The following is a 12,670-nucleotide window of genomic DNA, read 5'->3' as shown; positions in this document are numbered from 1 at the left end:
CTTCAAGCAGCGTGTCAAAGCCAATTTGACCTCTGCTACGATCCCATGGTGGTGTCCTTTGAGGGCTGTCTTAACTCGGGGGAACAGGAAAAAGTCATCAAGATTATTCTTAACCCCCCTGAAAATATAACAAGAAGAAGGTGTTAAATAATGAGTCTCACACAATTCCAGCCCAGACATTATCCCTGCTGCTATTCACATAAAAAAAAAAAAAAACACTGTACCACTCAATCGTAACTAATAAATTTGAGATTGGAGAAGGGTGACCAAATAGCTTAACATTAGCCGGATTTGGATGTTAGTTCCACAGGCGTATTTATATGTTCTCAGAATATGACTGGATACTTGTTTGCCTCGGTATGTAGTTTTATTCTAACTAATGAATAAGAGTTTAGTGAGAAAGTATATACTGTGTACTGTTTACTATTCACCACCTGTATTAACCAGCTAGACAATTTCCATTTATGTTACGGTGCCCACACATGTGGGGCATATCACAAGTCAAAAAGTATGTGCAGGCAGTACTTGTTCATCTAGTTCAAATCACAAAATGAACCCTGTGTGGGCACCTTTAGCAATTAATACTATTATAACATGGCAGAAACACATTATTACCCCCTTTACTCCAAAACACTGGGTCGCAACCGGGTTTTTGGACCCAGCTTCAACCCGGGTGCGACCCGGCGTTTGTTACCTTTTACACCAACAAATTTCCCCTGCACGCCTCCCCCCAGCGGAGGCGGTTCCTGAGCCGGCGCTTGGCGATGACATCATCGCCAAGCGCCGGGACCGCCGATCGCCAGGCCCCAGACCATTGCGCTGGGGGCAAGCCCAGCAGCAAGGTAAGCTGCTGGGCTGCCCCCAGCCCCCGTCTGCGACGTGAAAGAGTGCCACACATAGGCATCCATTTATATCCTCTCTGCCTCGGCTGCTGTCTGCAGAGTACAGCAGCGGAAGCTGTGTGTTCCTTTACCGGAATGTTCAGGATTCAGAATACTAATCTATGAAAACCTTGTGGAGCTATATAAATAAAAAATGTTAACAAATGTGTTTCACTGGGGTATGTGGGTCTTAATTATGTGTTAGAAACCTTAGAACAAAGGGGATGATGGGATCTAAACCAATCTGCGCAAAGCTGCCTGTATTTCTTATTCAAGTGAAAAAAGCCCACCTGGACTTTTTGTGCAATATTTAGGGGTGAAGAATACTTGAAAAGTAGAAATATGGGCGCTAAGAGGGTAAGGGGAGATGAATAAAAATTGATACTTCCCCTATTCACATTCGTCTGAGGTCTTCTTTCCTTATTCTCTGTCCCGTTTTGGAATATGTAAAGAAATGATAAAATATCAAAAGGCTTGTAACAAAATTCTTGTATTAAAACCGGAACTTTATCCAAAAATAATGTGTTGGGGGTAGATCCCCCTCCCAGTTTACTCACTCAGAGCTGGAATTCAGATCGCATGTAGTCTCAGTCTTTCTCCTGATATCCAACGTCCTTGATTTAAAGTGTGAATGAATTTGTTATTTCCAATGAATGACACTGAGTGGATACTGTATATGGTAAAACAGATATCCTTTTTATTTAATTAATATACGTGCCACTTTATAACAAAAACAAAACACATTAAAAAAGAGAGCCACTGGAAGTGCTATTCCTATCCTGGACCGGTACTGACCAATAACTTTAAAGTTGTTGAATTAAGTGGGCAGGCTAGATGGGGCCCCAAGTGTGCCAGACGACCTTAGTTATGGTGTTCCCGTCCTGTAGGTAAAAAACATCCAGTGGGCATCCAAAACAACGCGTTTCGATCCGGACTGGATCTTTATCAAGGTGCTTGATAAAGATCCAGTCCGGATCGAAACGCGTTGATGGACTATCCTCTTTGGAAATTTTAATTGTTTTGGATGCCCACTGGATGTTTTTTACCTACAGGACGGGAACACCATAACTAAGGTCGTCTGGCACACTTGGGGCCCCATCTAGCCTGCCCACTTAATTCAACAACTTTAAAGTTATTGGTCAGTACCGGTCCAGGATAGGAATAGCACTTCCAGTGGCTCTCTTTTTTAATGTGTTTTGTTTTTGTTATAAAGTGGCACGTATATTAATTAAATAAAAAGGATATCTGTTTTACCATATACAGTATCCACTCAGTGTCATTCATTGGAAATAACAAATTCATTCACACTTTAAATCAAGGACGTTGGATATCAGGAGAAAGACTGAGACTACATGCGATCTGAATTCCAGCTCTGAGTGAGTAAACTGGGAGGGGGATCTACCCCCAACACATTATTTTTGGATAAAGTTCCGGTTTTAATACAAGAATTTTGTTACAAGCCTTTTGATATTTTATCATTTCTTTACATATTCCAAAACGGGACAGAGAATAAGGAAAGAAGACCTCAGACGAATGTGAATAGGGGAAGTATCAATTTTTATTCATCTCCCCTTACCCTCTTAGCGCCCATATTTCTACTTTTCAAGTATTCTTCACCCCTTAATTATGTGTTGTCTGTCTGAATAATGATTCAGACCCATAATGTGTTGCATTTCAGCCAAACACCCTACTCATTATGAAGCTATTTGTACTTTGTAAAAACGCAGCCCATGCAGCCACATACTACATAGATCTGCTCAGCTGCAATGCTAATTATTTTTTTCACAGAGTTCAGATACAATAAAGTCACACTCATCTTACCCGCGACACAGCCGAACAGGCACACATGCCGCACCGAGCCCCCTGTGAGACTTAGTAGACCCATTTTTACTGTTGCTGTGTGGACACGGGCACACGTGACACACCATCTTTGCTATGAAGAAGACTCTTGACAGCAAAGATTAGCGTGGCTACATCTATACACAGTGGGATTCAAATAGTTAGAACTAGAACTATCAAGCTTTCTATACAGGGTCAATAGCTCAATGAATAGTGGGGGTCATTCCAGTTTATTCGGATAAGGCTGAATTCAGCTTTGTTCCGATGGTTGGTGGACTGCACATGTGCTTGGTCTTTTGTGCAGGTCCACTAAGAGAATGGCAGCAGCGATTTATAATGTCGCCGGGCCGTTCACACAGAGCAGGGGGTGTGTGGCGACCGAGACAGGTGTCGCACATGGGTACACCCAGTGTTTCATGGGTGTCTCCATGAAAACGTTGGGTGTTCCCATGCAAATGGTGACATGACGCAGGTGCCGGGGGCAGGCGGCTGACGTCACGTGACGTCAGCCGCCCGCCCTGTCTTTGCCCGGAAGCCCCTAAATATAAGTCAGTCTCCATTGACTTATATTTATGAGCCCTGGAGAAATCATTCGATTGATTCTCCAGAAGTGGGACATGTGAGGGGATGTGTCTTCGTGACATTGTTGCAAAGGTATACGGTGGCTGGGGGTGGTGGGGGGGGTGGCAGTGATTCGACGGTGACTCGGTAAGCTGCGAGCTTTGATGGACTTCAATCCTTGTTATGTCAGCATATTGAAATGTAATAAAGGACAGTGAGACTGAATAAAAAAAGATCTCTCAAGTTAAGTTCATGACTGTTGTATTGGTATTAGCGACAGTAGGGGTAGGGGAGGAGATGCTGGACTTCAGGAGGAGCTAAAAGTGAAAGTAATTAGAACAGATGATTGACAAGTACTGCCAACAGCACCCCCACCCTACAGCCATGTGTGTAGTGGTGCACTCCTCACCACCCTAGTTACAGCCACTGTTACATACCCCCCAAGTAATCCCCTGCTGTTACATGCCCCCAAGTAATTCCACAATGTTACATGCCCCCAAGTATTGCTCCACTGTTACATGCCCCCTAGCATTGCTCCACTGTTACATACTCCCAAGTAATTTAGAACTGTTGCATGCCCCCAAGTAGTTCTCCACATGATAACAGTGAGCGAGTACTATTGTATAATGTATCTTGCAACACCCCCCCCCCTTTTCCCTTTTTCTTTTGATGCTCTCTTCCCCTTATTCTTTAACCATTGACTATGTAAATGCACTGATCCTCGATCGGTTTGATACTATGTGTCACATTTCGTGAGCTTGGTGAAGCACCAGACGGAGTGTAACGGAGGCTGGGTGCTTTGATGTAGGGCTGTTGCATGGACGACAGAGCGGAATGAGGCAATTGGATAAAATTTAAACTTTTTTTAATGAAATATATTGCGATACAATGGTATTGGTGATGGCACAATGACATAACTGTAGATATTGGATGAGTAATAATAAAGACAATAATAATAATAATAACTTGTTGAAGGTAATAGTAAAGAACTTGCTGAAGGAGTTTGAAGATAATGACGACTGAAGATATTATTGGAAGAATTGAGGATAACGATGATTTGAAGATAATAATGAAGGAGTGGAGTAAGATGAAGTCAAATGGCAGGGGTCTTGCTGAATGAGGTTGTGGCTGCTAGGACACCAGGGAAACTGGCCACGGACAATGACCGTCAGGATCAGAGGGAGGAAGATGACACCTTTGGGGTGTTTAACCTTGTATCCTTTTATCCTTAATGGCGGCAATGAAGGTTCCATGGTAGAATATGGGCAGTAAACGACCAGCAGGAGTGGATAACGAGAAGACTTCACCCAGAGGATTGGAGTCAGGCTGCAGTGGAGACTGCAGGAATTGCCAGAGATGCACGGAGATGCTATCAGATGGACAACATTGTACTGAATGCCGGTCTGGCCCGGCTAGTCAGTATTTAAGTGCTGAGTTGTACTGTGATTGGCCGTAGGGATGACATCACGGTTGGAGCTGCCAAGTATAGGCTCTGGGAACCAACAAGATGGCCGCCGCCCATTGTGGCGACACAAACCAGCCGGCGAGGAATACTACGCGGAGGCGCTGCAGCCGGCGCTTCCCAGCCTGAGTCCTAGAAGGACACAGACACCATCATGGCGGATCGCACCTCCCGCTACCCGGAGCCAGAACGCCAAGACACTGCGCATCAGAACTGACACCCGGTAAAGGGACAAGGACCCTGGTGGGTGACAGAGTGACAGCGCGTGGCAGGTCGGCGCCGACTTTAGAAGCGGAGGTGAGCGCCAGGGCAGAGAGCATAGTGTCAGGGCACCGCAGGTCGGAGACAGCACAGGGAGCAAGGTTAGCTGCTATGGTGGTCGTGACACTATGTTTGTCATGTCAAATGTTTTGATATCTTCATAAAACTTCAATAAAAATGATTAATAAAAAAAAAAAGAAGTGGACTAATGTGTTTCCAACATCAGGGTTTATATCAGGCGCTGCACAGTCTCCGTACACTCCTACCATGCTAGGAGCCACTAGTGGGTCTTTTTCATCCGATTTCGAGGCATCGGGCCGAGGAATCAGATGAATAGGGCCCAAATTGCACATCAGATTGGAGCCCAAGATCGTCACTGCTGCAACAAGGATCCATTGGATCCCACAGTCAGGAAAAGGATCCCACACGATACATCACATGCCAAAGGACTGCACACAATGTATCATGCGATACTGCCACGTGGGATCTGCCGCTTGAGGTGGTGGAGTATTGCACGAGAGGTACCGCATTCGATGACTCGCTGTAGTGAATAGGAGCCTTGAGAGTACAGATATCTTTTCAAACTTTATTAGTACATGTAAGCTCACAAGAAGACAAAAGGTTTATAGTCCCAGCCTCCATAACATATGAAATGTAAATAAAATGCAGTACTGTATGTGAACATGCTGTACTACGGGATATCTCTTTAGATGTACAATGCTTACATTTCTCTTAGGGAAAACAATACTGAAATCCAAAATCAACATGTCCATATGTACAGGAGTTCACCCAACACAGGTCACATTCTTCTTAATAACAAGGGCTCTGGTTTGGCAATACAATGCAAAAACATTGTATATGGATTGTTTAATTTGCTGTTTCATTGCAGTTAGGGCTTGTAAAAATGAGGGCTGCTCATTAGTTTCCATAAGGCAGCTTGGGAGATCCATGCAGTTGCCAGGTGTTGTTACAACATAAGACTCTGCTGGATATTTGGAAGAGAAATTTATGGTGAATTAGAGTACATGAGTCAATGAACCCAGAGTGAGAAAACAGCTGTCGTCTGATTGGTCACAGACCCAGTGAGAAGGATGAAATCTCCGCATACTGTGATATATTGGGAGGACGATGCTTTGAAGTTTGTAAGCAAATCCAAACGTTTTGAACAATTACTGCAGGTTTTTCCAATTGGTTTGCTAAATAAGTAGCATTTACATTTCTTACATGGTCACATTGGTCCTGGTACAGTGCTGAAAGTAAATGGGCGCACATGGCTGAAAAGAAGCATGTACGCTATGTTCTACACACAGGTATATATTGTCCTCAGACTTCAGGCAGCTGCAATATTGGTTCTAGTCACCAAATGTCTGTATCTGTGGCCAAGCTGCACGCATGCTGTCATTCATTAATCACGCTGAATGATCGAGGGGCCCATTTATCAGTTAATATTTGCAGCTACATCCCGAAAGGATGGTTTCGGAGTTTACCCACAAATATTAAGTATCACCTGAATGCCGGAATGGGGAACCTTCGGCCCTCCAGCTGTGTTGTTGCATGCTGGGGTGTGCTGGGATGTGTAGTTCAGCAACAACTGGAGGGCCGAAGGTTACCCATCCCTGCCTGAATGTATCAGGAGGGACCGCAGCAGGAAACGCTGATCCCTGCTGCAATCCATCCTGCACCGTGGCCAGCCACATCCCCATAGGTTTCTATGGGGGATGCGGTGCTGCCCGAGGTATCAACATGGGGCAGCATCGCAACGTGTCCCTGGGCTACCGCCATTCTGAGATGGCGGTATCCCATTGTAGCCCATGGGCTACAGACCACATTGCGTCTCCTACCCGCTTTGATGAGGGGAGCTGACACTTTCCAATCTGCTGGAAGAAGCGGAGGAGACAGACCTGGGCTGGCCGAATCCCGGCACCAGCGCAATGGATCTGGCAGGTTGGTGCTGGACCGATGCATGTAGGACTGTGCAAAACACCGTATTCGATGTGCTGTATCATTTACAACCCATAGAGGCAGGGAGTAGCTTTGTTAATCTCAACCTGACCCGGCAATCCCAGAGAGATAAATATGGCCCTTATTCTGCTTGGAACGGCCGGAGCCGCATATGCGGCTCCGACCGTGCAGGCGAATCCCCGCCTTCCATACGGATCGCCACGGCCGTCCGTACGCGGACATGTGGCGGTCCGCATGAAAATGGCGGGGGATACGCCTCCACCATCTTGGAGCAGCCCCCTGCATTCGATGGTCACCGACCATCGAAGGCAGGGCCGCACGCTCCACCAGCTCCCGCACCCATAGACCTCACGGACACTTGTCCGTGTGAAAGCATGTATGGGGGCGGGCAGCTGACATCCGGCGATGTCAGATGCCCGCCCCCAACACATGCGTCACAGCCTCATTACCATGCGTACGCCCCGCGTTTGCATGGGAACGCCCATGAAACGCGGGGCGTATGCATAGGGAAATGAGGCTAAGTAGCCCCTCACGCCCCTATCCACCCCCTTTGCGGCGTTATAAAAAAATTGTGCGGCGATTTCGCCTGCACATGCGCAGAGTGCCCTCTGCACATGCGCAGAGCGAAAACATCGGCGGAACGGCCGCATGCGGCCGTTACCGCTTAGATCAGAATAAGGGCCACTGTGTCATGCGTGCACTTCCAAAGCATTTACATTTAAGATGTTCTGCATATGAATTCCAAAGGAACAAGGAAAAATATTCTGGGACACCAATGGTTGTGCTGTGCAAACACCCACAGAAACAAAACACATAGCACTTCCAGCATAAATACTATGCACAATTGACCAATGACATTTAGGGCTGACAATAGTCGCTAAAAAAACAACAACACAGTTTTCAAATCAGTAAAAAAAGAAAAGGTCAACAACAATGATCTCCTTCCTGTTACTGCAATACTAATCACTGACGTTTAACACAAATAATATTCATATTGTCCAGAAATGTACTTGCACTCTCAGACCCTCCTATGGTTTAGATGTTCTGGCCTCATTTTTTTATATGATAATAAGAGGAAATGCAAACAAGGCCTATAGCAGTTAAGGTGCATTCACACTAAGGGGGTTATTCTAGTTCATTCTTTCTGACAAAATCCTTCTTAGATGGACAAAACCATGAGCACTGCGGGTGGGGCAGATGTAACTTGTGCAGAGAGAATTAGATTTGGGTGGGGTTTTTCTTTAAAGTGAGATCTATATTGCAGTGTAAAATCATGCAGTCAGTATTTTTCAGGGTTGCCGACCCTCCCGGAATTTCCGGGAGTCTCCCGAAAATTGGGTCCCCCTCCCGGCCCCCCGGAAGGGTGGGCAACCCTCCCGGATTCAGGGGGGACCCCCGCTGACCCCCGGATCGCGGCATTAAAATGCCGCAATCCTTGGGTCTCAGAGGAGGGGGCGGAGCTAAAACGACACAATCGCGTCGTTTTAGCCCCGCCCCCTTAATGGAGATCCCTGAATTCGCTGGTTTACCAGCATGGGGGCGGGGCTTAGTGATGTCACGCTTAAGCCCTGCCCCCTGAGCAGCTACTGAAACTCTCCTCTCCGGGCTTCTCCCGGAGAGGAGAATAAGAAAGTCAGCAACCCTGGTATTTTCCCTGCACAGAAACAAAAAAACTCACCCAAATCTAATTCTCTCTGCACATGTTACATCTGCCCACCTGCAGTGCACATGGTTTTGTCCATCTAAGAAGGATTTTGTCAGAAAGAATGAACTAGAATAAACCCCTAAGTGATTTTCGCCCGTTCAAACGATTTTTGCAGGGGTGGACTGTGTTTGGAAAATTGTACACTCAGCTGGTAATACAGCAGATGAGCTGCGGCGCCCGGTGATGATGCGTCAGTGCGCATCAGCGCTCACCGTACATTGCCGGGCCATACACCTGGCTCGGCAGCTCAAGCGGTAAAAGTGAGCTGCTTTCAGCTGAAAATTGCCCAGTGTGTATGGGCCTTAAGTGAGATCTTGGACACATTGGGCTAAATTTACTAAGATCGGAGTTCTATTTTAGATGCTGCTATGGCCAACCAATCAGATTCTATATATTATCTTCTAGAAGGTGCAAAATTAATAAGATAAAGAGTGTGCTTGGTTGCCCACAGCAACATCGCATCTGAAATAGAACTCCCATCTTAGTAAATAAACCCCGTTGTGTTAAATGAATAGAATGGGAGAAGCCAGTGGTTGGGGATTTTGGCCAACTCCGCACCTGATAGGCTGTTTGCGTCTCCATAGATGCCCATGTTAAGGGTTTAACATGGGCTCCTATGGCGGTTCTTACCGTAGATAATAATAATAATAATAATAATAATGATATTTATATAACACTTTTCTCCCAATAGGACTCAAAGTGCTTCACCATTGTCTTTACAGCTCAAATTACAAAAGTTTAACAGTGGATGTCAGTGAAATGCTTGAGTAAATAGGTACGTCTTTAGTCTATTTGTAAAGGATTCTACAGTGGGGGCTTCTCGCACTGTGCGAGGAAGAGAGTTCCATAGAGATGGAGCAACAAAGTTGAAAGCTCGACCCCCAGATGAATTCAGGGAAATTCTGGGTACTGTTAGTAGTTCTTCTTCAATGGATAATAGTACCAGTAATCGAGTAGGATAGTAAGGGATCAGCAGCTGTTGCAGGTACCTTGGGCCCTGGTCATGTAGGGCCTTGAAAGTGAGTAAGCCAATCTTGAAAATGATTCGCCATTTTACAGGTAGCCAGTGAAGGGAATAGAGGATGGGAGTTATGTGGCAGGAGCGGGGCTGGTTAGTTAATAGTCTGGTGGCTGCATTTTGTACCAGCTGCAAGAGGTGCAATTGTTTTGATAGGAGACCCAGGTAGAGAGCATTGCACTAGTCTAGGCGTGATGATATAAATGCATGTATGACTTTAGGCAGGTCTTCTGAGGGAATTAAGTGCTTGATTCTGGATATATTCTGGATATATTCATTAGATGATAGAATGAGGAATTGATTGTGGCTGACACCTGATGTGCACCGTAGATGCCCATATTAACAGTTTAACATGGGCTCCTATGGTGGAAACCGGCAAATCACCCTGATCGCAAAGTTAATTGGAGGAAACAAAAAAGGTGACCTCAAGTAACTGATATGCTGAGGGGAGTCCCATTGACTGACGTCTGTAGGAGTCTCCTCATTCTCAAGTAGGAGCAGCAAGTGTAAACAGTAAACATGCTGCTCCTCGGTCTGCTGGGTAGTTTTTTTGCATTTTTTTTACCCCCTTGGATTGCCTACATGGACCAAAGAGGACTGATATCCACCGCAGTAGGTGAGTCACAGATTACAGATACAGTTACAGATTTTTTTAATTTGTTTTTTACTTTTTACTACATTACCATCCACGTGGCCTCTGATTGAGTCTATCAAATTGTGCTACGTACAGCGAGGCACCTGGCCCGAAGCATGGCGAGAGAAGCGGTACACTCATTTGGGGTTCATGTGTACAGTTGTAAACACTGACACCTTTTTATGTGTCAACCTTTTTGTCAAATGTTAGCACAAATTTGGCCAAAAAATGTGGGCCCATCCACTGCGTCTATGTGACCTTCATTGGCACCAATTCAATTAGGTCCTATAGTCTGCTTGAATTTAGGCTCAACCCACCCTTTTCCGACACTCACGGCGAACGGCCTCAACACTTCCAGGTACCGCTCCCTGTGCAGGTGCATTGTTTTGTAAAACTAGAGTGTTAATTCAGCCTCTTGTGTTCGGTACTAGCGCTTCATGGTGTATGTTAGACAGAGAACACAACAATACATGTCACTTCTGTTGTACCTGGTGGCCAAATCTATGTGTGACTGGCCTGGACCCACAGCAGCTGCATCCTCTGCACCAATGGTAGTTACGACACTGGCTGGACCTCACCTACATTTAGATAAATAGCTAGATCGATAGAGTTCCAGCAATTACACAGTGCAGTCTATAGGGATTAATTAACATTCACCTTGGTCTGGATCTATTGAATATTTTGTAGTTGGTAGGAAAACAGAATACCCAGCTGAAAATCACCAAACTCAGAAAGAACATATAAACTCCATACTGATATTTCTCTGGTCTGGAATCAAACGTATGACCCCACATAAGTGAAATAGCCACAACTTAGCCCACAATGGCTGTATATCCAAAATGGCTGCCTTCACTGCGTGCAGGTGTGGGCTAGCCTTTGACTGTGACAATAATGATCGAGTCGTGACAAAGAAGAGCAGGGCCTTTGCTCCTAGTAATTTCTACATCAGTTGTTATGACCATGGAGTATATTACATTTAGTACAAAAGCTTAGCAAGCTCCTACAGCATGTCATCAAAGCCAATTATATGATAGGTGACCCTCAACCAGCTCTAAGGAAGGTACCATGTGGAACGCAGGGCTGTCATCACGTTACAGGGCACATTCCCGTTGCAGCATTGTGTATCTGGCAATGACACACAGCAATTTATTTTGTGTGGCGTGGACCGTTCTTTTGCAACTAGAGACATCATTGAGGTAGAGAATTGAAACAATAATGTTTATATATATATAGCATACAGCAATACATTGTAGATGGTAACTTATCATTGTGCCCAGGACGCACCTTGCACCTCTATCAGGTGGTGACTGATAAGGTGTCCCTCTTCCTGGCAGGGAATATACACCTCCTAATGATGTCATCATAGGTGCCCATAATGTACCGCGTCTTACGCAAACCTTTTTATAAATGGCTTAATGTGCATTTTATATATATATATATATATATATATATATATATACACAGTATATACATGAGGGATGCAATCTATGCACAAGACTTTGGGTGCAAATATTAGAAATACATACATATATCTATACACACACACATATATATATATATATATATATATATATATATATATATATATATTAAACAGTTTATGAAGCAAATGATCTCAGAGAAAATGTTGAGAATAGCAATTGCTTGTAATAATAAAATCTGTGCCTGTGAGACAACCTGCAGAGAATATGCATGAGTATTAGAGGTAACAGTACCTGGCAATGTTCTGCAGACAAAATACGTGCAGACTTCAGCAGTGCAAGCTGAGAATCCCACCAGGTCCAGTAATGAAGGAAGTGCCCGGCACTGGCAGCCTGCACAGCAAGTACAGGAGTAGGCAGTGAGATAGGAGCCTAGTGATTCACATTTTAATGGAAAGTCCTGCCCCTGAGACACACTAGCATGGGGGGAGCATCAGTACAGCTTGATCTGGGGGACGTCAGCACAAAGTCAGCTCAGAGGAAAAACTTTGTCAAAGTGGAATATTAACTGACAAACCCTCCACGTTTTATTTTCATGGCAACACAGTCTTTCCATAGGAAAATATTCCCCATCATTCCTAGTTTTCTTTTTTCATTTTTTTTTTTTTAAGTGAGGGACAGAAAGAGAGAAGCAAAAAATAAACACAACAAAATAGATTTCAACTTTCACTAACATGAGTTTCTGAAAGTTTTCATGAATGGATCACTTTTGCCTTACAATGGCGCCATCTGGTGTTCCATTTCGGTATTTGTGTCGTAACATTTCTGCTTGTATTGGTGAGGGCTTACGGTGCGTACACACGGGGAGATATATTGCTCAGTGTCTCCTTTTCATCAGCGACCAGAGATGGTCGCTGATGAAAGGG

The 12,670-nt window shown here is 44.9% G+C and overlaps 1 protein-coding gene across 2 annotated transcripts in view; it reads right to left on the bottom strand.

Moving 5' to 3' along the window:
- The window catches only part of PLEKHH2 (pleckstrin homology, MyTH4 and FERM domain containing H2), a 129,425-nt gene extending 117,201 nt beyond the window's left edge, over positions 1–12,224 (bottom strand). The window contains exon 1 of one of the 2 annotated variants that reach the window (XM_083175705.1): positions 12,039–12,224. The gene's annotated coding sequence lies outside the window, so the exon portion shown is untranslated. The remainder of the gene's footprint in view (positions 1–12,038) is intronic. The other variant, XM_083175706.1, reaches the window with a different exon arrangement.
- Positions 12,225–12,670: the final 446 nt, after the last annotated feature.

This window comes from Crinia signifera, chromosome 3, assembly GCF_055691185.1.
Source record: "Crinia signifera chromosome 3, ASM5569118v1, whole genome shotgun sequence".
NCBI lineage: Eukaryota > Metazoa > Chordata > Amphibia > Anura > Myobatrachidae > Crinia > Crinia signifera.
The sequence above is the reverse complement of the archived record's forward strand: the minus strand, read 5'-3'. Positions and strand labels throughout refer to the sequence as shown.